Source organism: Oryctolagus cuniculus, chromosome 1 (genome assembly GCF_051225735.1).
Source record: "Oryctolagus cuniculus isolate XC-2025 breed Fujian yellow rabbit chromosome 1, ASM5122573v1, whole genome shotgun sequence".
Taxonomy (NCBI): Eukaryota; Metazoa; Chordata; class Mammalia; order Lagomorpha; family Leporidae; genus Oryctolagus; species Oryctolagus cuniculus.
In genome coordinates this window covers 107,176,629-107,200,438 of record NC_142867.1, presented here as the reverse complement: position 1 = coordinate 107,200,438, position 23,810 = coordinate 107,176,629, and positions in this window count along the sequence as shown.

The following is a 23,810-nucleotide window of genomic DNA, read 5'->3' as shown; positions in this document are numbered from 1 at the left end:
CTGGCCCTAAGTTGTGTTTAAAACATCTTTGTGTATCACTGGGTCTGTGTAGGTCACAGGGCCATCCTTGTACCCATCACCGTAGCCAGGGAGATGATCGACCAGTCCTGGGTCACGTGATGCACCTGCTCCCTGCTCCATGGAGCTGATGATATTCAGAGCAGGGGAAGGAGGCTCCCCAGGGGGAAACTGGAGTTCTTTTCCAGCAAAGAAGGCCACATGGCTGCTGCTTAGTGGAGGCAGAGGACGTCCACTGCAGGCTCTGGAAGAAGGCTGTGGGACACGAGGGTAGCGGGACGCCGTGTATGATACTACGGCTGATGGGCATTTCCAGTCATAACCCTGGCTTCCTGGTAGCATTCAATTTAATTATGTTACAAGTTCCTGCTTCTTACCTAAAATAATTTTATTTCTGTAAAGTGAAATATAGTTTCAAAGAGAAAGAAAAAAACAACTTTTCTTAAACTGCTAGGAAAAAAAAAAAGTATGGCCAGGTGGTTAAGTGAGACCTGGAGCTCTGAAGTCCCCACTCTGCTCCTTCGTGGCATTTAATGTTGAGCAAGAGACTTAACCTCTCGGAACTGTATTCTGTCTGCTAACTGGGGTTAATAAAATCTGCTTCTTGTTATGTCCGTTCAACGAGATGATGTTCTCAAAGCATTTAGCTCATAGAGCTGACTCGGTACACATTAGCTGTTATTTTTTAAGAGAGAGGGTCTTAAGATATCACAGACTCACTGGGTTGCACCGGAGTGAGGGTGCTGCGTACAACCACAACACTTTTCAGTGGAGAAAATGGTAGCAAAAGAGGTTAATCAGCTACTCTGGGCATACAGGTTGGGGACTAGCATCCAGGACCCCTAATTCCCAATGGAGCCAGCTGTACCAGAGCTTGGCCAATCCTCTGCACTCCATTGCAGGACATCAGGAGCCCAGCATCACAGCCTTTCTGAGCATCTGCCAGGGAGGGGAGGCGAGAGCCCTGGTGTCATGTTCCTGTACATGTGTGTGCTTGCACTTTTTTTTTTTTTTGACAGGTAGAGTCATAGACAGTGAGAGAGAGAGAGAGACAGAGAGAAAGGCCTTCCTTCTGTTGGTTCACTCCCCAAATGGCCGCTACGGCTGGCGCTGAGCTGATCCAAAGTCAGGAGCCAGGTGCTTCCTCCTGGTTGGGGTTCCAGGTCCTGAGAAGGCCATTCTCCTCTGAGCAAAGCAACGCTGAGTGATCCTATGATTCGTGCTCCTCTGGAGAGAGGACCAAGGAGTTCACTCTGCTCACATAGCATGGGGATGCCAACTGAGCCCCTCATAGACCCGGAGCTCCTCAGGATGCACAGGGCTGGTGTCCGGAGCCCTGATCACTGGGTGCCTGCCCTGTAGTTGGAAAGCACATGGCACGCAGAGTCAGGGAGCATGCCTGAGGTCCCCTCGCTGCCCCGCCAGTAGCAGTCGAGTGTCACTGGGCAAGGCTTTGTCCTTAACCTTTCTGCATCTGTAGGAGATATGCAAGCTGACAAGCTGCTGTAAATGGGATGGATGCAACACACCACCTAGTACACAGCACTGCATAGAAACATACATGCCACCTAGTACACAGCACTGCATAGAAACACACCACTTAGTGCACAGCACTGCATAGAAACACACACACCACCTAGTACACAGCACTGCATAGAAACACACACACCACCTAGAACACAGCAGTGACAGAAACACACATACCACCTAGTACACAGCACCGCATAGAAACACACACCACCTAGAACACAGCACTGCATAGAAACACACACACACACCACTTAGTACACAGCACTGACAGAAACACACACACCACCTAGTACACAGCACTGCATAGAAACACACACACCACCTAGTACACAGCACTGCATAGAAACACACACCACCTAGTACACAGCACTGCATAGAAACGCACACACACACACCACCTAGTACACAGCACTGCATAGAAACACACACACACACCACCTAGTACACAGCACTGCATAGAACCACACACATACCACAGTACCATATACATGCATACACAACCACACATACCACACACTGCATAATACACAAACACACCCCACATACACCCCTACATATACTACATGTACACAAACACTCATACACACACCACATACACACATATGCACACCATGTGCCTCATGTGCTGCACACACACATCACATGCACATAATACACACACCACATACACACAAGGTGTACACCACATAGACCCACAGTATACACATCCATACACCATACAGCCACACACATGCACACATACAGGTATCACACTGTAGGTAGCACTTATATACAACCCACCACCTGTACATACACATATACACTACACACCTACATACCTGTGCCACCCACACCGTTTCCGCTAGGTGCCACGGCAGAGAGGAGCTGAGTGGCTAATTAAGGTGTCACGGTCTCCCCCTGGTAACCGCATGTGGCACCCCAGAGCAGGAGGCACGGAGGCAGCAGAGGCAGCCATGGGGCAGCTATTAGGGAGGAAAATCCTCCAAATCCTGTCATATGGGCTACTGGCTCTCAAATCTGTCTGCACTTTACACCCGTGGCGAGGGAGTGCAGAGGGAACACGCAGATGCATGGGCCCCACCAGGCTCTTTGGAATATCTGCAGTGAGGCCTAAGAGCCCCCATTTTCACCAAGCTCGCGATCCTGAGGCCTAGTCGGGCTGGGATTCCCTGACGGATGGCTGCTGACGCCTCCATCTGGCCATCACATGGAGCCCCTATGCCCCCCGAGTGCCACAGTCCTTAGCTACAGACCGTCCTTCGCAGGATCCCGTGTCAATTGCTTCTGAAAACAGAAGCCAGCTTCTCCCGGGTTGCTGTGGCTCCTGGCAGATGGGACTGCCAGGTCCCAGGAAAGGCGGGTGCGGGTGGTGGCACCCGCCCCAGCCCCGTCAGACAGCTGTAGGAGGCAGGGTTCCTGGAGTGGGCATGCCCACAGGGGCTGGGGCTCCTGCCACAGATGCCCGTGTTTGCCCAGGATGGGCTGGAGGGACCTGGAGCCTGAGCCTGGCGCTCAGGAATTTGGACAGCTGTCCCTGGACAGCCACCAAGACTGCCTTCCACACCGAGATGGAGTGCTGGGCGAGAGGCAGTGTGAGGCTACAGGTAAGTAACTTGGTCTGCCTGGGTCTCCTGCCAAACTGGCATCTGTCACCTTGCATTATTGTCATATTCCATTTAGGTCTCTGCTTTGTGATTCTTTTTAAATAAAAAAACAGGCAAGGGAAGCTATCTGTGGCAAGCCTCCAAGCTTCTCTTAATTGCAAATTCCCTTAAGCACCACCCTCCTGGAGCTACAGGGCCCTGTCTGCTCATCAGGACGACATCAGCCTGGCTGTTTGTCACAGGCACATGGCAGTTTCCAGCCTCTTCTAAGTGGCCCTTTTCTTCATCCGCAAGTCCTGGCATGTCCTCGTCCTTGCAAGAGATCTCAGATTGTGAGAATGAACCCACCCACTGTTTTTCATCTTAATATTAAAAGAAAAGAAAGGGTGATAGAGAAGAGGTGGGGAGAGAGGGAGAGGGAGAAGAGAGAAGAGAGGGAAGGGGGGGAGTGTTGGAACTGCTGCTGGAGTCAGCTCTCGCAGGCAGGCAGGGCTGTGGCTGTAGCAGCGGGACGATGCAGGTTGATCAGATACTGAAAGACATAAGGACTTGCCCTCCCAGTGTCTCTTAGTGCCTTCCCATCCACCTGCGTCAGTCCCTTCTCTGGGTCTATGGACCTTGCGAAGGTGCACACCCAGGGACTTCACAGGGCACAGCAGGACCATGCTGGCACCTGAGACGTGAGCTCTGTCTGGTTGCTGCCCTTGCCTTTGAGAATGCTAACTATTGTGAAAATCACCTGGGGTTAAAGAATGGGGAAAAAATGAAAGCAGGAGGGGGAGATGCTGATTTTTGTTTTGGGGTCATGGAAGGAAGAACAGGGAAAACAAATACAGTTGGCAGTGTACCTGGCTGGGGGCATCCGTGAGCGGCACCCTGGAGAGGTAGGTCAAGCAGTGTTTGTGTGACTCATTTTCTGGCTTGGTAAAACGGCTTGACCCTGTCTGTCTTAAAAGTTGTTGGAAGCGATGCAAATGTCGTATCAAAGGTGCAGGAGCCATGGGACCCTGCGGCTTCACCAAAAGTGAAGATGTGTTGGAGTGGGTGGGTCTCCCGGGCGAGCAGGGTGGCCCTGAGAAAGTCCGCAGAGAGTTAATATCAGAAATTGCTGGACTGATGCAAAATACACTTGGTAAATTGTCCCGCTGCCCCAGCACGCAGTTGTGCAGTCATATGCAGGGAAGGGAAGGCCGGGAGACGGGAACTGGTCTGGACACTTCATTCTTCCCGGACTAATAGAAGCTCTCAGCTCTGACTGCCAGGCCAGCGACCTGCCTATTGGAGCCCTGCACGGCCACCAGGCGCCTGAGCTCCAGCGCCCATATGGGATGCTAGCACTGAGCCTTTGGGCTCTCCAGAGGCACTGAGCCTGCTGATTGCTTTAGGGAGAGGTGTCGGCTGGTGCCACGGAGAGAGCCACAGAGGGCTAGGGAGAGCCGTCCCCAGAGCGTGCCAGCTCTGCCGCTGCTACTGGGTGGCCTTGGGCATTCCCCACGGCCTCGCTAGACTCGAGTCTGCTTGACTCAAAATGGGAAAAAACAGCACTGATTCTTCGGGAGAGTGGAATAAGAAAAGGACAGGAGTAGGCAATGGGGAGGCCACCCGATCTGTAGCAGTAATGAGGTTATTTTCATTGCAGAATCCATTATCTGTCTGCACCCACCCCGCTCCCCAGGGCATTCAAAGGTTTCCTGAAGGCAGGGACTGTGCCCTCGCCTCTGTGGGCATGCTGGCCAGCTCAGCGTGTGGCAGCGAGGCCATACTCAGCCACTGTGTGTGGAGCAGAAGACCCTAAGGCCCACTCCCTGCAGGCCCATCTCGGGCTGGCTTTGAGCCCCACAGGCAGGAAGGCACCTGGACGTGCCCTCCTTACCCCTTGGGAGGGCGCCCTTTTCCCCACTGTGCTACATCTGAGTACAGCACAACGCCCTTGAGGGAGATGAGGCTGAGCAGCAGGGCTGCGTCTGGGAAGCCATGGTGATCACTGTGTTCTCTGAGAACAGCGCCCCCTGGAGTTGTGCAGCCAGAGTGTTCTGCAGCTGTTTCTGGGAGGAAGAGGAGACGTGCCAGTCGTGTTGAGGGAAGGCCACTCAGCCTGGAGGAGTTAGGGCTCTGTTGCTGTCACAGGGGAAGACGATGAAGAGACATGATACACCCTCTCATCTTCCATGTCCAAACCACTTAAAACTGACTTTCTTTATTTCTTTATTATTTACATTTTATTTGAGAGGAGAGAGAGAGGGAGAAAGAGAGAGAGAGAATCTTCCATCTGCTGGTTCACTCCCCTAAGCCCACAATATTGGGTCAGGATGAAGCCAGGAGCAGGGAACCCAATCTGGGTCTTGTGTTTGTTTTTTTTTTTTTTTTAAGATTTATTTATTTACTTGAAAGGCAGAGTTACAAAGAGGCAGAGGCAGAGAGAGAGAGAGAGAGAGAGAGAGAGAGAGAGAAATCTTCCATCTGTTGGTTCACTCCCCAGATGGCCACAATGGCTGGAGCTGGGCCCATCAGAAGCCAGGAGCCAGGAGCTTCTTCTGGGTCTCCCACACAGGTGCAGGGGCTGAAGGACTTGGGCCATCTTCTACTGCTTTCCCAGGCCACAGCAGAGAGCTGGATAAGAAGTACAACATCCAGGTCTCAAACCAGCACCCATATGGGATGCTAGCACTGCAGGCGGCTGCTTTACCTGCTGCGCCACAGCACCGGCCCCTCCTCCTAGGGTTTTAGCAGGAAGCTGAAATCAGGAACAGAGCGAGGAATTGAACCCAGGCTCTGTAACTGGAATGCTGATGTTCCAAGTGGTGGCTTAACAACTGTGCCAAGTGCCTGCCTCTAAGGACAGCTTTCTTTTTTTAATTTTAGTTTTTATTTATTTATTTTTAATAGAAAGCTTCTATTTAATAAATATGAATTTCATAGGTACAACTTTTGGATTATAGCAGTTCCTCCCCCCATACCCACCCTCCCACCCCTCCCACCCCCAAACCATCCCATCTCTCTCCCATCCCATTCTTCATTAAGATTCATTTTTAATTATCTTTATATACAGAAGATCAACTCTATACTAAGTAAAGATTTCTAAGGACAACCTTCTAGGCCTCCAATCAAGTTGGAAGCTTTGCCTAAGTCAATGACACTTAATCCTCTCTACCTCAACCTGTTCCCATAAGGTGTCTGAATGGGATGGAGCCAGACACAGGGCAGGGGGGCACTGGTTCATCACAGCATACCCTCAGCTCATGGAGCCCCAGCAGCCTGCTGTGTAAAACAGGGCCGACAGTGACCAGAGCTTAGAATTCTGAGGAGTAAATGAAATAGATAAATGTCTGTCCATTGCCCAGCCCATGGTAACAGCACAGTCAACACCATTCCCCTGCTCTCCCCGCCCCACCTGTGGTCATGAACCCACTTGGCCTTGGCCGCCCTCTGTCAGGTGCACATGCCAATGCCCATCTCATGAGATGACCATGAGGGGCAGATGGGACATCGGGAGGGAGTACCCACCATGGTGGGCACAGGTTCCTTTCCAGTTTCCTGCTCCCTTGTGTTCAGTCCCACTCAAACAGCCCCTGATTCTACAGATGAAATTCCCGTTATGCAGGGCTTCTGGGATGTAATCAATGCACACAACTCTTTGCGAATGAACCAAGTTCTGCCCCAGCCTGGAGGAACACTGACTCCATCTGCTGACGCTGGCCTTCTCTCTACTCCCCATCCTGTCTCCGCGATGCCTGACCTTGGCCTTCCCCAGTCTCTCTCTCCACTGGGGCCTCAGAGCCCCGGGCCCGCCAATAATCCTGGCTCTTGGCTGGCCCACGCCAAAGGCAGATGGTGTTGAGTAATGGGGCTTCTCCCTCGGTTGGATGGGCCAGCGTCAGCAGAGCTGACTTCAGCATCATGCTGGCATGCAGTTTTTGGAGCTTAGCAGTTTCTCTTCTTCTCTAGCTGGGTGGAGAAGGGGCGGAGAAGCAGGGTTGAGGGTCTCGGAATCCTGCTTGAAGCCCCCAGAGGTCCTTGTGGGGAGATCACATTGGAAGCTCCAAGCTTCCTAGCCCCTGAGTGTTCCCAAAGACATCTCTCTTTGTTTGCCTGTATTTCACTCTGTCGGTGTCTAAAAGCCTTCTTCCATTTGCTTTTATATATTCATTTGAAATGACTCCTCCAATATTTAATCTTTATCAGAACCTGGAAGCCTGGTATTTATTTTGCAGGTCAGTTGCTCATCCATTTTCCTTGAGGCCTCTGGCAGGAGGCTGGAGAGCCCGGCGCCCCCCGGGGGGTGCTGCCATCAACATTAGTCCTGGTGACAGGAGGACAAATCAGAGCGCGGCAGGCTACCAGGGAGAAGATAAATCTGGCAAAAAGCTAATGAGTAAACTGTGGCTGCAGCAAGAGGTGGCCTTCAAGAGCTTCCAGGACGTCTGGAAGCAGGAGTGGGTCTGCTTCAGGGCACTGGAGTGAGCAGGCAGGTGGCCGGCAGCAGCTAAGAGTGTCCAGATGCAGGGAGCTGGTGCCGGAGTCCTGGGCGGTGAGGAAGGAGATCTCCATCCGCGAAGCACACGGCTCAGCTCCCATGGGCGAGAACTCACACTGCGGCCCGAAGAGTCCGGGGAGGCTGCCGAAGCAGAGCTGGGAGGGCAACCTGACCAGACGCCTACAGTAAGTTACGGAGCAGCTTCCCTGCCTAGGGCCAGGCGTAGAGTAGAATGCACTCGCACGTGTCTAGGCAAGGGGAACAGACGTCCATGCATCTCCAAATACATATGGATGCCTTTTCTAAAATGTTTACAAATTGTTCTCATTTTATTTGCAAGGTAGAGAGAGAGAGAGAGAGAGAGAGAGAGAGAGAGATCTTCCATCTGCTGGTCCACTCCCCATAGCAGCGGGGCTGGGTCAGGCCAAAGCCAGCAGCCTGGAACGCAACCCAGGTCTGCCATGGAGTTGCAGGTACCCACATGCTTGCTTCCTCACTTAGTGCCTTCCCGGTGGATTAGCAGGAAGCTGAAGTCAGAAGCGGAGCTGGGACTTAAACTCAGGAACTCTGTATAAGATGATGCCGATGTCCCAAGTGGCATCTTTACTGATGCTCCTGATTCCTTCCCCTGAACACCTGTTTATAAAGGGCACAGTACCAGGCCCTTAGAACTTCAAAAAGTTTATGGAAAAAATAGCCTTGGATGATGGTAAGTCTATTTTGGTGCAAAACAGTTCTTAAATCCGAGCTTTTCCATAATATATATTTCCACGAGCTTTTTGGAGATCCCCTGTATGCATGAATTTCACATTTTCTTACACCAATATAAAGCTATCTTTTAATTCCACCACCCACAAACTTCTTCAAGTATCTTGGTATAACAGTGATCCGTGCCATTGCATGAGGATGGTAAACAGCTTTTTCTTTCCCATCGCATTTGATTGAAAGTAGCTGCTTGGGACCATGTGTTAAGAAAAGCCAATGGTATAGCGGTACTGTGGTGTAGCAGGTAAAGCCGCTGCCTGCAGTACCAGCATCCCATATGGGTACCAGCTGCTCCACTTCCGATCCAGCTCTCTGCTATGGCCTGAGAAAGCAGTGAAAGATGGCCCAAGTCCTTGGGCCCCTGCACCCACATGGGAGACCCAGAAGAAGCTCCTGGCTCCTGGCTTCAGATCAGTGCAGCTCTGGCCATTGTGGCCAATTGGGGAGTGAGCCAGTGGATGGAAGACCTCTCTCTCTCTGCCTCTCCTTCTCTCTCTGTGTAACTCTGACTTTCAAATAAAAAGTAAATAAATCTTAAAAAAAAAAGAAAGAAAGAAAGAAAGAAAGAAAGAAAGAAAGAAAGAAAGAAAGCCAGTAGCTTCATCTGGGCTTTGGAAGAAAGAGAACTCATTTTAGTGTCTGCGTTTGTGCAGCGCGGGCAGCGTGCCTGTTGGCCATCCCTGCTGAGGGAATGGAACACGTTTCACTCGGCAAACACATTCTGGGCATCTCTTCCACGTGCCCAGTCCTGTGCTGGGAAGGGAGGTGACTGAGGCTGAATCCACTCCAGCTGGTGCGTTACAGGAACCAGTGATGGAGCTCAGGGGTCAACTCTTGTCTGCAGCGCTCCCCCTGGGGAGCTGGAGGAGCCCACAGAGAGGACAGGAAGGCTTCGGGGGCGGAGAGGGAGAAGGGGACCCCAGCACCGGAGCTGCTGTACCCTGCTGGAGCATCAGCCTTGCACCATCCACAGCTGTCTGGAAGAGCGGCAGAGAAAGGCAGGATCAAATAGGACAGCAAAGCCCAAGTGAGGCGGCTTGTTCTTCCTTCCATTTAACTCCCCCCCGACCCCCCCGCCCATCTCGTAGAAGCCTCTCAGGCCGGAGGTGGGGTGGGGTGGGGCCTGTGCATTGCCCCCAGCCTGCCAGGGCTGGTGCATTTCAAAGCTACTGGGTAGAGAAGTTGTTCCCGGGAAGCAGCGCTGACCCTGCTCCTGCGGGCATGTGATGAATATTTCATGGCCCAGACGCAGTCCTCCCGCGCCCCTCTCCTTTGCCCGACCAGCCCTCCTCTCCTCGTGGTTGTCCACCTCAGCCCCAGCCCCGGTCCCCAGCCGCTCCCAAGTCGGGGAAATCAGTCCCAGCGTTTATCAGGAATCGGTAGGAACCAGCCAAGCGCTGTGAAGAGCTCATCTGTGCAGAGCTAATAAGAATGAACAAAGTCACCACAGACTCCGCCATGGGCATCGCTGATAAGGGTTTGTCAGAAGAATTGCAGGTAAGATCTGAACAGCCCTGGGAAGTGGAATGCAAATGCCTCGCCTCCCATCAGCTCCACTGGTGCCGGCTCTGAGCAGACCAGAGTCAGAAAGGGACCTGGGAGAGGGGCAGGCAGAGCGCGTGCTGGCATGAAGGGTCGCGGAACAGAATGTGCAACAAAACCAGCTGGGCCGGGGGGGGGGGGGCAGGGCGTAGGGGGCCAGTAGGGCCGAGAGGATGCAGAGCCGCCGAGAGAGCAGTTGAGGGATGACTTTCTTTCCTCTGTTCTCTGGCAGAATGAACTCAGTATAGAGAAAATGCTGAAACTGGGGTAGGAAATAACAGTCCAAACAACCGGAAGCTGCTGGGGACTGGAAGGGCCTTGAGGATGACCCACCAGAACCAAGGAGACCGGTGCTCTAGAGTAGGGCTGTGGTCTGATGGACACGGGCGTGTGCGCCAGTTCTTATGGTGCCCGGCCGTTCAGACCTTTGGACGCTTACTTAGCTTCTCTGGGCCTCTGTTTTCTATAGGACTTCGTAAGACTGACTGCTTATGAGAATTAAATACAGCAACATTCATCTTGGGGAGGGGGCAGGTAGGACACACAGAAAGACCCTGAGAACATTTGCTATTATTCTGTTGCTGTTAGCTTTGTGGGCAGTTTTGCCTAAAGACTGCCTGTAAAAGGATTTCAGAAAGTCTGCGGAAAACAATGGAATTGAAGATGAGTTTATGTTGGTGCACAAAGTTCCAGAATCGATTTTCATGAAGGACCTTCAGAAAGTTCGTGGAAGGTGTGTATCACGCAAAAGCTATGCATGGACTCCACAAATGCTTGGCACCATTTTTATTTTGTTCTCCACGAGCTTGTGCAAGTACCCTTGTATTATTCTCTTATTTGTTTTATGAGCACTTTCGCCTAAAGGCCATCTACAACCTAATGGTCTAAGCTGGCTGTTGGCAAACTTTTTCTGTAAAGGGCAGAAGGATCAGCATTTTAGATATGAGGGCCACACAGCCTGAACCGCAGCTGCACAGCTCCACGGAGGTAGTGCCAGGACCGCCGTGGAGTGTGTTCCAATAAAACTTTATCAGAACCAGAAGGCCGGCGGGATTTGGTCTTTGGGGCTGCAGTAGCTGGGCCCTTGTGTGATTCGTCTGCAAACTCTGCTAGCCGGTTTATCTGCTAGGACTGTGAAGGGAGGCCAGGGGCAGGCTGCCTTCCAGCCAACAGCTTCCTGCAGAGGCTGGGGGCTGCTGTGCCTGAGGGCAAGGCAGGAAGGCACACTCTAATAGATCTCTGGGAGGACGCCCCTAGAAATGAGACGTTACTGCCTTGACTGCATTATGTCTCCCCTCTATGCATCTTCAATGCCAAGTTTATTGTGGGGCTGATGCATTTTTACAGCATCTCCTAAAAGTAGACACATTTTCATCTCTTTCTTGAAATACATATCGTTAAATCTCTCTTCCAATTCCTTCTGGCTTATTGGACTTGGGAGCAAGCTGTGAAGAATGATTTGTTTTCAGGCCACAAAGCCACCCCCAGGACAGGCCTCTGTCACACCCCTCCAGCCACGGGGGAGTGCGGAGGCAGGGAGGGGGAGAGGCTTTGCTGTACAGTGGAAATGAGGTTTTTGAATAACATTGGTTTCCTATTCCCTCACACGGCTTAACATCTGATAGTTCTCGCAAGTGCTAAAGTTGCCACTCTCCCAGTGCGATCACGTTGTCTTCATCTGTGTGTGGCTTCACAGCTTAGGCGCTGTTTCAATATGTGTATTACCGCTCCGTCTTCACCGCCCCCTGTGAAGAAGCTGGCAGATTGGAAAGATCTTTCCTATGCTGGGGAAGGGACAACTGAGACTCAGAGGGACAGCTCCGGGACGCTTGTTCAAGATCATTAGTGATAGTGATGGAGGATGCAGTCACTGGGAAAGTGCCGCCCCTGCTCCACTCCCCACCTGCCCCCAGAAGAAGATACCAGGTGCTAATCTTTGCAGCCTGGACAACGTGGTCTTATTGGGGGGGCGGGGGGAAGGCCTTTGCTGATGTGATTAAGGATTCTGAGACAGGGAGAATTATCCAGGGGCTGTCAATGACCCCACATTACAAGAGAGAGACAGAGGGGAATGGGATACACATGTGTGCACATACACGCACACACACTTATAAGAAAGCAAATAGAGAAAGAAAAGCCGGGATGCTGACTTTGGAGGTCGGAACGATACGGCCACAGCTAAGGAATCCCAGCAGCTACCGGAAGCTGGACCACAGAAGTCATGGATTCTCCCGCAGAGCCTCTGGAGGGCCTAACGCCCCGCTGACCTTGACGTTGGCCTAAAGAATGTAGGTTTCACACTTCAGGCCTCCGTAACTGGGAGAGAATACATAGCTGCTGTTTTGAGCCACCTGATTGGTGGTTCCTTGTCACAGGCATCACAGGAAACTAGCGAGGAAGCAGACCCTGAACTGGGAAGTGAGTTCTTGCTTGTTAGGAGTGGCCTCAAGTCGCCGCTCCCTAACCCCTCTGTGCTGTCAGCCCGGGAAGGGCCCCTGCCTTGAGGGAAGAAGAGGTGGGGGGGATTTGCTGAGCTAGCCAGCCGGTTGGCACTCACTGAGCTCCCACTATGGAGCCTGGGCTATGGAGTTCAGGGAGAGACTGCGGTTGGGGTCCATGCCCTGCGGGTGTAGCAGGATGTGCCTATGTGACTCCATTACAAACGGGACTGGTGGGTGTTGATGAAGTGCCTGCCGGTGAGGTGTGCACCGTCATCCCTTAGTTTGTCCCTCTCCTAGCAAGGCTGGCCCACTGCCCTGGCTCCTCTGCAGATGCCCCAGGGGGAGGGTCTACCTGCAGGGGCAGCGTGTTCCCCAAGGGGCCCTGGGGTCCTTTGTTTTAAGTACACTGTTAGAGTGCAAGTATTCTATAGTGCAGATGCTTCCCTCCTGTCCTAAGAATGAGAGAGGCCATGTCCAGGCAGGGCCAATGACCAAGGTGCAGGGTGTCCAGGACCCCTGGACTGAGAGGCACCAGAGAAGGACCCCAGGAGGGTGACATTGGGTGTGATCTCAGGAGAACAGGGTGGGGGTGGGGGTGTGAATGAAGAGGCGAGTGAAAATAAATTAAAACAGAATTGATTTCTTGTGTCTAATAGAGTTTTTCTTTCTCTGTATCTTTTTTTTTTTTTTTTTTCTGAAGCGACATTTGGCATATGTAATCAGACGGCATCTAAGCCACTCCAAGGAGACTGAACCTGTTGGAAGGATCTGGCTGGGGGCTCAGCTTCATTTGAATTTCCTCCCAGAGCCAGCAGCCTTCCCTGTGTCCCAGAGAGAGGCTTGGTCTTGCTCCACCCAGGGCCACGTTGGGGTCCACCCCATTGACAACCCAGTTAGGAGGGCCCAACCCCCTGGCCTACCTCCGGGAAAGTGGGCATAACTTTATGTTGAACTCAAAATGTAAATACCCTAATTGGCATCTTATTAGTACAAGCAGAAAAGCCCATTGTTATGGAAGAGAAATCTCCCAATCCCCCACCAATTAATCTTTGGCTACAGGCAGCTCGTGCTCACCATATCAATGGGGGCCGGGCTACAGTGTGTGCTGGGGACCACTGAGGACTGTGGAAGCTCTGCCCTGGGCTCCTCGCGGGGTGAGTGAGGCGAGCAGGGCGCCTGGGCCGAGCCATCCTGTAGGCAGTGCTGTGGCAGAGAGCACGCGGTGTGCAGAGGACTGTGCTGGCTGTCGGCTGCGTCTTCCTGGGGGCCTCTGCAGCAGCTCAGTCGCCCAAGAGAGATGGCAGTCCCCAGTGCTTCAGGCGGGCTGGGTGCAGTTCTGCTTCAGAGGAAAGGAGCAGAAGTTCCCAGGAGGGGCCGGTGTGCCCGGCTTTCGCCTGCACTCCCAGCCGTACCTGCTCCCTTCGCTGTGCCCCCTGTTCCACATCTGGTTTTGCTGATGACCTTCCAGATAACTGGGGACTCTTTCTTTCTTTCTTTCTTTCTTTCTTTCTTTCTTTCTTTCTTTCTTTCTTTCTTTCTTTCTTTCTTTCTTTCTTTCTTTCTTTCTTTCTTTCTTTCTTTCTTTCTTTCTTTCTTTCTTTCTTTCTTTTTACAGGCAGAGTGGACAGTGAGAGAGAGAGACAGAGAGAAAGGTCTTCCTTTGCCCGTTGGTTCACCCTCCAATGGCCGCCGCGGCTGGCGCGCTGCGGCCGGCGCACCACACTGATCCGATGGCAGGAGCCAGGTGCTTCTCCTGGTCTCCCATGGGGTGCAGGGCCCAAGCATTTGGACCATCCTCCATTGCACTCCTGGGCCACAGCAGAGAGCTGGCCTGGAAGAGGGGCAACCGGGACAGAATCCGGCGCCCCAACCGGGACTAGAACCCGGTGTGCTGGCACCGCAAGGCGGAGGATTAGTCTATTGAGCCACGGTGGGAGGATTAGTCTATTGAGCCACGGCGCCGGCCGGGGACTTTTCGATAAGTTTGTTTTCTTATTAAATCTGCCAGATTCTACTACTTGGAGCTACCATGTGGGACTAAAACAATGCGGTCTACTCTACAGAGTGGAGGGAAATGTGTACTTCTGGAGGGCGTGTCAGGAAGTAGGCTCAGAAGTTGTGCCATTTGAGCCACAGAAATCCCTTTGGGGGACCAGTGTTGTAGCATAGCGAGGAAAGCCATCACTGAGAACACTGGCCTCCCATTTTGGCACTGGTTTGTGTCCTGGCTGCTCTGCTGCCAATCCATCTCCCTACCAATGTGCCTGGGAAAAGCAGAGAAGGATGGCCCAAGTGCTTGGGTCCCTCCTGCACCCACATGGGAGACCGGGAGGAAGTACTCAGCTCCTGGCTTTGGATCGGCGCAGCACCGGCCGTAGCGGCCATTAGGGGAGTGAACCAATGGAAGGAAGACCTTTCTCTCTGTCTCTCTCTCACTGTCTATAACTCTCTCTCTCTCTCTCTCTCTCTCTCTAACTCTGCCTGGCAAAAACAAAAACAAAAACAAAAACAAAACAAAACAAAACAAAAACTTGAACATCTTTACTAGGAAGCTCTCCAAGATCCTATAACCCAAGGTCGGAGTTCAGCCTCTCCCCTTTGCTGTCATGGGGATAGGAGCCTGTCCCAGTTCCTCCAACATCCTGACAGCATCTCTTCTTTTCCAGAGACTGAAAGTCTCTGGAGACCAATCATGAGGCCTTTGTCTGGTGTGTAGCATAATGCCTCACACTTCTGAGTGTTGGATAAATGCTTAGTATATTAAATGACTAATGATCCAAGTCTGGGCAATATAGAAAAAACTGAATATTTACACTTTTTGCTAGTAAAAAGACTGTCTCATTCAAAAGGAGATGATCACCCTTGTGTTTTATTTATTTACATTTATTTTATTCAAAGCAAGACAGGATGAGAGAGAGATCTTCCATTTACTGGTTCATTCCTCAAATGATAACAACAGACAGGACTGGGCCAGGCCCAAGCCAGGAACCTGAAACTTCATCTGGGTCTCACATGTGAATGACAGGCGTCCAAGCACTTCAGCCATCTTGCATTGCCTTCCCAGGCTCATTAGCAGGGAGCTGGATCAGAAGTGGAGCAGCTGGGACTTGAACCAGAGCTCCCATTTGGGATGCTGGCGTCATAAACGGTGGCTTAGCCCGCTGCACTGGCAACACTGGCTCCCACCAGAGGTACCCAGAGATAGTGTATTTACTGGGGTCCTGCAGAGAAGCAGAACCAATGAGAGAGTAAAGATCTGCGAAGAGGAGATTTATTATTGGGGCGTGCCCATTCGCACAGTTCCACCACCAACCACGTGCACGGCCCTGATGTCCGAGGTCAGAAGAGGGGCTAGTTCAGCTCAAAGCCAGCAGAGTGAGTTTGTCCTTCCACTGACTTTATTCTTATGCCATCCAGATTGGCTCGTGCCCACCTACACTGGTGAGGGCAGCTTCCTCACTCAGTCCCCTGATTCCAACATTGATTTCTTCTGGAAGCGCCCTCACAGACACACCTAGAAATGATGTTTTACTAGCAATCTGGGCAGCCCTTAGCCCAGTCAAGTTGGCACATAAAATTAACTATTACAGGTGGGAGTGGTAGGGCTATGTTCAGACCTCTGTCATCACTGGGTTTAAAAGACTCAAGGATAGGAGGAACAGGCTAATATTATGGCACAGTAAGTGAAGCTACTGCTTGGGATGCCTGCGTCCCCTACTGGAGTGACTGGTTCAAGTCCCAGCTACTATGCACTTGCAGTCCAGTTTCCTGCTAATGTCCAGGGAGACAGTAGACGATGGCCCAAGTGCTTGGGTTCCTGCCGCCCACATGGAAGACTGGGATGGAATTCCTGGCTTCAGCCTAGTCTAGCCCTGGCTGTTGTAGGGCATTGATGATGAACCAGCATATGCAAGACCTCTTTCTTTCTCTCTGTCCTTCTCTGTCTCTCTGCCTTTCAAACAAATAAATAAATTTTCTTAAAGATTTACTTATTTATTTGAAAGGCAGCGTTACAGAGAAGCAGAGGGGGAGAGAGAGAGAGAGAGAGAGAGATCTTCCATCCGCTGGTTCACTCCCCAAATGGACTCAATGGCCAGAGCTGGTCCGATCTGAAGCCGGGAGCCAGGAGCTTCCCCCAGATCTCCCCTGTTGGTGTGGGGGCCCAGCCCAAGGACTTGGGCCATCTTCCACTGCTTTCCCAGACCATAGCAGAGAGCTGGATTGGAAGTGGAGCAGCCAGGTCTCAAACAGGCACCCATATGGGATGCCGGTACTGTAGGTGACAGCCTTACCCACTACAGTCACTAAATAAATATTTTTAATTTTAATTTTTAAAGATTTCTTTATTTGAGACATTGAGCAAGAGAGAGAGTGAGAGGGAGAGAATGAGAGAATGTTTCATCCACTGATTCATTCCCCAAAATGGTCGTAATAGTCATGGCAGAGCCAAGCTGAAGCCAAGAGCCTAGAACTTGATCCGGGTATCCCACATGGGTGGCAGGGACTAAAATGCTTGGGTCATCTTCACTGCTTCCCAGGCATGTTAGCAGGGAGCCAGTTAGGAAACAAAGCAACAGGGACACAGCTGGTGCTCCCATATGGGGTACTGGCATTGCAAAAGGAGGCTTAACCTGCAGGGCTGCTGTTTGGTATACCAGTGAGGGGCTGCTTGGGATGACTGCATCCCACATTGGAGGGCCTAGGCTCAACTTTTCTATCCATTCCAGCTTCCTAGCAGTGTGTACCCTAGGAGGTCGTAGGTGGTAAACAGTGGTGTCTCTGCCATCCACGTGGGAGACCTGGATTAAATTCCAGGTTCCTGGTTTTGGCCTGCCCAGCCTCAGCTATTGCAGGCAGTTGTGTGTGTGTATGTGTGTGTGTGTGTGTGTGTGTGTGTGAACCATTGAAAGGATTCTCTCTCTCTCTCTCTCTGTTGCTGCCTTTCAAATAAGTAAGCGAATACTGTTTTTTAAAAGATTCAAGGAGAATTTCAGGGCTTGGGGTCTGACACACCTCCGTTGGTTTAGGACCAGTTGTTGGCTAGGATCTGTTGAGCGGTAAGACAGCAACAGTGGCTGTGCCAGCCCCGAATCCCCCTCCCAGTCATCAGCCCTGTGGTAGGTTCTCATGCTTGGCTCTACAGGTGAATTGCTTGGCAATACAGGTGAATCCCTGTATTGCCCCCAGTATCTTCTTTCCCACTGGAAGCTTCTACTAATGGCCCAGCTCCTTGAATGTTTCTGCAAAATGAGGAAAAAATTCTAGGGCAAAGGGCAGCAGCCTGAGGGGTGTGGCTGTGTCTGCAGTGCCTCCCAGTCTCCATCTGGCTCTCAACCCCCATGCTGGGTGATTGGAGCAGAGCACAGACTGTAGAGGAACCGCACTTGTGGGCGGAGCTGCCGCAGCCACTCCTCTCTGGGAGGCCATGTTTGTATTCAGAACCACTTGGCTCAGGCGAGTTCTCCATACACATGACTCCAAAGGCCACCTCCCACCACCTGTTCTGCATCAAGAAGGCCTTGGGGGGCAGCTCTTGTCTGAGAGAACTTTCCACTGTTTCATTATAAAATTCCACTTTCCGTGGCCCCAGGTCCCCACCTGCCTGGTGCTCGGCTGACTGAGCGGGGCAGGGGAGGGGGGACTGTCCTTGGATTGTTCTCATCACTAAATAAATTTCCAGCCAGCTACGCAGGAGCCTCAGAACCACACCAAGTGTTGTCTGGAGAAATCTTGCCCAGATATAACATTGAGACAACATTTAAAACCTCATTTAAGTGAACACAAAGAGAGGGCTCCTGGGTAAAGGAGACTTAATTAATCTCGTTTCTGTGTAGATACTTTTAATTAAATGTAACTCCACATCCCTTCCAAGTAGATCGGAAGGGCTGGGCGGCCTTGCTACTTGGTGGGGCTGAGTTGAGGGGGAGGGGGCGGCAGGTGGACGGAGGCAATCAGAGATGCTGAGAGCGCATTGCCAGCCCAGGGCTGCAAATCTGGGACCTGTCTCATCTCTCTCTCCATCTTCCAAGCCAATGTACCTCCACTGCGGGTTCCATCTTCCCAGTGCTCCCCTGAACGCCTTGTTTTCTCTACAACCACAAGGCCAATTCAGGCCCTGGACATCTCCCCCAAGGATTATCATAATAGTCTCCTAATTGTTCTCTCCCTCTCCAGCCTCAGTCCCTTTCAGTCCATTCTAATTCATCCAGCTAATGACGCCTGCCTGCTAAAACCCTACTTTCATTGTGATATCATTCGCCTGATCAATTATTCAAAATAGTGTCTGGTTTTCTAATTAAATGCCAGCTCTTCCTGAAAGTATGGCCACAGCATGGTGTTTCAGAAGACTGGTCAAGTTCAGGAGTGAATTTAGTGCCCACAGAAGGAGTTGAAATAAGGTGGATCCCAGAGCTCTCCTGGGTAGAGAGTAGCCCAGAGTCAGGCAGACTGTACCACCAGAGTTAGGCAGGGAGGAGGAATCTGGATTCGGGGTAATAGAAAACGGAGTGGACTAGACCAGTGGCAGCATTCCAGTTGAAGGAGAAACCTAGAGGGATTTCATGAGCCTGTGACAGATTAGCCACAGGGCACTTTTATAGGACAATCTTCTGCCTTGGGCAGAGAGGAGGGAGCTGTTATGGAAATAAACCTGATGTGGACATCAATAGCATTGCCCTACCAGCATGGCAAATACTGGTGGCTCACCGATACTTGTGGCTCTCCTCCCAGTCCTGGTACACAGACTATGTTCACTCCCCACATCCCTTGCGGATACATGGGCCATTTAACTGAATTTTTGTTAACGAAAGGAGGGTGAAAGAGACACAGGTCCAAATTCCCTAAAAGATCTCCTACACTGTCTCTGTGCTGGGGGGAGTGGATCCTGGTGGGACCTAGAGGATGATGCCAATGTTAGATGCATCCTGAGTCTCTTCACGACCCTGTGGGGAAGAGTGCCTCCTCACAACCCCACCACCACACGGGACTGGGAGACGTCTGAGAAATAAACAGGTGCTGTGTCAAGCCACGGGGATTCGGGGGTTGCTGCAGACATGGACAGTTGCAGTTAGCCTGTCCTGACCAGCGGGCCAGGCTTCCCATCATCGCGACACTGAGAAGAAGCAGCGGTAGACCTGGACCAGGTCAGTCCCCACCGTAGGGCCTACAAAGGCCTCTTTGCAAGAGCACACTCACTTCCAGGACTACCTGTCACTCCCACCCTTCTTTCCTGGTCTTCTGTAATGTTGAGGAGGCTCTGGAGAGCAGCAGAAACTTGGGGCGGGCCCTGCCTTGCAGGGAAGGGCTGGAATGTTGTAGGTCACACTTCTGCTGAGGTACTGCTGCGGCACTACCAGCATGTATAGGCACTGTCACAAAACCACACTCCCAGTTCCGCCCGTTGAGTAGGGAGGCAGCTCTGCGCCGGGCTGGGGACTGTGTTCCGATCTGCTCCGTGTGTGGCTGATTCTGGCATCAGCAGACTCCTGGCAGACTGCTGAAGCACAAACCATCCAGCCGTGCCGGGCCACGGAAGCACGTTTAGGCTTCTGCTCATCGTGCAGCCACCCTCACTGCATTAATCAAAGCAAGGGGCACGCCCAGAGTAATAGGCTGGAGACGTCTACTCTGCACACTGTGGGGAGGGTGAAGGAAGGCAGAATTACAAATTAGAAAATGCACCACAAGCACCAGCTCTCCTTTTTTAAAAAAGTTTATTTATTTCACTTGAAATGCAGAGAAACAGAGAAACAGAGAGTTCTTCCATTTGATGATCCATTCCTCAAATGTTTTTTTTTTTTCTTTTAAAGATTGATTTATTTATTTGAGAGGCAGAGCCAGAGAGAGAGAGAGAGAGAGAGAGGTCCTTCATCTGCTGGTTCACTCCCCAAATGGCCACAGGAGCCAGGAGCTTCTTCTGGGTGTCCCATGCAGGTGCAGGTGCCCAAGGACTTGGGCCATCTTCTACTGCTTTCCCAGGCCATTAACAGGGAGCTGGATTGGAAGTGGAGCAGCCAGGACTTGAACCAGTGCCCATCTGGGATGCCAGCACTGCGGGTGGTGGCTTAACTTACTATACCACAGCACTGGCCACTCCTCAAATGCTCTTAACAGCCAGGGCTGAGCCAGGCTGAGGCCAGGAGGCTGAAATTCAATCTAGGCTTCCCATGTGGGTGACACGATCCCAAGTCCTGGAGCTGCTTCCCAGGGTATACATTAGGAGGAAGCCGGAATTGGTAGCAGACCTGGAACTCGAATGCAAGCACTCCCATTCAGGAAGCAGGCATCCCAGGTGGCAGTTCTGATATGGCTACAACCTGCCTGAAACCCAGCTCCCTGGGCCCGTGGGCCTGTATGTGTTTTGTATGAGCAACCCAAGAGGCTTCCTGGAGCTGCCAGGATCAGCCAGGCTGCTTAGGATAATGGGAAGAACATTCGGAGCAAGGAGCTCTGGCTTCCTGTCCAGCTGCTAAGTGGCCACGTAGCTTTGACAAGTCACTTCTCTCTGGGCCTCAGTTTAATTACTAGGGCATGAGGGAGATGGACAGGGTGATTTCTAATGTCCTTTCAGGCTCATCTCTGGAAGACTCTAAGAAGCCTGAGTCTGTGATCCTAAATCACGGTCTCTGAGGTCCTGTTGTTTCCAAACCAGGCAAACCGAGGGTGCACGTCCGGCCCGGGCGGGGAGGCCTGGGAGCAGGTGCCTTCCGCAGAGGCCTCTCAGGGGATGGTGGGAAAAAAGAGGAGCTGGAGAGAAGGCTCGAGAATACTTCTCTGCGTGCTTCTCAAAGCCCTTAGATCAGGCTGCTCGGGACCTGATAATTTTTCCATTAAGAGGAAATAATTTTCTGGGTCTGTTTTGGTTGTATTTATCTGCAGTTGACAGCATCAGCCGCCACCGCCGTGACATGCCGCCCGTCCCCTAGACCAGGCCTGCATTGGCTGGGCCTGGAGGAAAGGGACAGACAGCGGACAGCGGACAGCCACAACATGACCCTGCAGCCATCGGGGACCCCATCGTGACCTCGGGTCCCCCCCCCCCCCGCGCCACCCTCCCCGCTCCATTGTCTTCCCTGAAAGAGAAATGTAAACAATAAGCCAACCCAGAAACCCCCCACTGTGCTGTCTCCGCCCCAGCCCCCTGCTCCCGCCTATCGCTTCCTCTGAGCCAGCTTGACAATAACCATTCATCACTAAAAAGAAAACAAAGTACGGAAAAACAAAAACCAATCTAAGGCCGCAAATGGACGTCAAACTTTGAAAAATGGACTGTGAGATGGTTGCACGGTGAGCTCTCTCCACCTTCCCGGAGCTGACGGGGCAGGGCACCTGCCGTGGCAAATCCTCACAGCCCCGGGCTCTGCATACAGGTGACTACAGCCCAGCGACCAGATCTGAGTTTCAGAGGTGACTTTGGGATGAGGAGGGGAGAAAGAATCCTCTGAGAATTGTGGTACAGGAGGGCATTGTGTTGGGAATATGTCTGTCTTGGGGAAGGTTTCATGGGTCCAGGCCTGGGACAGGGTGACCCTGGCTCCATTCCCTTTGGAACTGGGGTATGAGATCCTGGTGGATCTGGCTTCTGGGGAGGCTAAGGAAGGAAGAGACCCTAGCTATCGACACTTTACTCCCGTGTACAGTGGCTGGGCTGTACTGTCACTTGGAGAAAACCTGGGAAACAAACAGGACGGCTGATTCCACAGCACAGCTGAAGAAGTGGGGTGCTGTGAACCAGCCAGGGCCACACAGCATGCAAGCCACAAGGAGGGCTGGAGCCAGGTCTTTCTGATCCGAGTCAACGACGCTCCTCTTCAGGGCTGTGACACTGGACGGAGTCTGAGGTGTAAGCACAATATCGGGCAGGACCTACAGCGTTCAGAGAGAACCTTGGGACCAGACCGCAGAGCGGATGTACCCAAGAGTATCCAGTCCATGGGGGTGGGTCAGGGTCACGAGGCTGGGTCTCCTAGTCCAAGGCCAGCCCACTCGCAGGGAAGACCGGGACCCCTACAGTGAGTAGGGCTTCCCCACAGGGGCTGGATGGCAATTGGTGGTGGCGAGGGGGGCTTTGTGTAGGGACTTCACCCCCGTTGTCTCTCTGACACAGTTCCGCGGCACGGCTGGAATCGGGGAGGGCATGCAGCCACTCCCTGGCCCTGACTGTGTAAAGAAGGCTTGTTTCTGTCTTGCCTCCCTTCTCCTCTTTTTGGACCCATGAAACCACCAGTGACCTTGGCCTGTCCCTGGCCCAGACTCTCTGGGGCCTTGGCCTATGTCTTCTTTCCTGGAGGAGAACCAGACCCCATGGGCGACCCCGCTCCTCTCTGCCTGCCAGCAGCCTTCCCTCCATTGTGATCCATTTCCTTGAGGCCTGAGTTCTGGAAGAAGATCCAGCTAATCCGACAGGCTCGGTGCAGGCCACCTGGCCAAGTTCAACCCTGGGTCCCACCACGTGGGAGCCCGCTGCCCATGGGCGAGCTAATTAACCTCGCTTAGCTGCCGTTTCCTTATCTGTGAGACAAGGATAATAATAGTTAGCTCATAGGGGTAGTGGGAGCTTTAACTGAATTTATGTGAAGAACTTAGCACAATGCCTGAAGCACAATAAATATTCAATAAATGTTAGCTATTTTTAGCTTTTAAACCTCTTCACGCTCCTGCTTCTGTCTTGGTAGAGGCTAATGACTCACTCCAGACCTCAAAGCGATGTGTTGTGTAGGGATCTAATTGAGAGAAGGCCTGGTGGTCCCCAGGATGCCCCCTTGGGTGGTGGAATCTCCCAGGGGACTCCCTCAGACCACAGCCCATGCTCCGGGATGGGCAATGAGTAGGACGTTTGCACTCACACCCCTCAGCTGAAGCACAGAGCAAGGGGTGTGGGAGCTATGGCCGTGTGCCACAAGGGGCACAGAAGTGGGGGTGAAGAGGGAGGAGCAGCAGGCGCCTGTGGGGTGGCCACCGTCTCAGCAGGTGGCACGGGACACCGGGGGAACCTGGAATCAGAGAAGCAGGATCCACGTCCTCCCCTCCGATATCAACCGTGTGCTAACCCAAAAGTTGGTTTCTCTGACCTTCTCTTTCCTGGCTGCAAAAAGACTGAAACAGATAATGTAGCTAAAAAGCACATTTTAAAAGATATACTAGGGTCCTGTTTTCTCTGGATAGCTTCAACTTGAAGTCAAAAGAACTTTAGATTTAGTAAATCTTGACTTTGATACTGGTGAACTCTGTGGCGTTGTTCTTGCCAGAGCTGTGGGCTATAAGGGGCAGGGACTCCCTTCAAGGCCCCTGCAGTGTGTAGGAGGGGAGGGGAGTGGCCATTAAGGGTGCAGGGGTCTCACTCCCGGGCTGGGGCTGCAGGGCTGTGGGGCTGGGTGGGGAAGGGGAGGGGTTAAGGCGAGTCTGGCTTCCCAGCTGCTCTTGGGAGCTGTCCTGCTG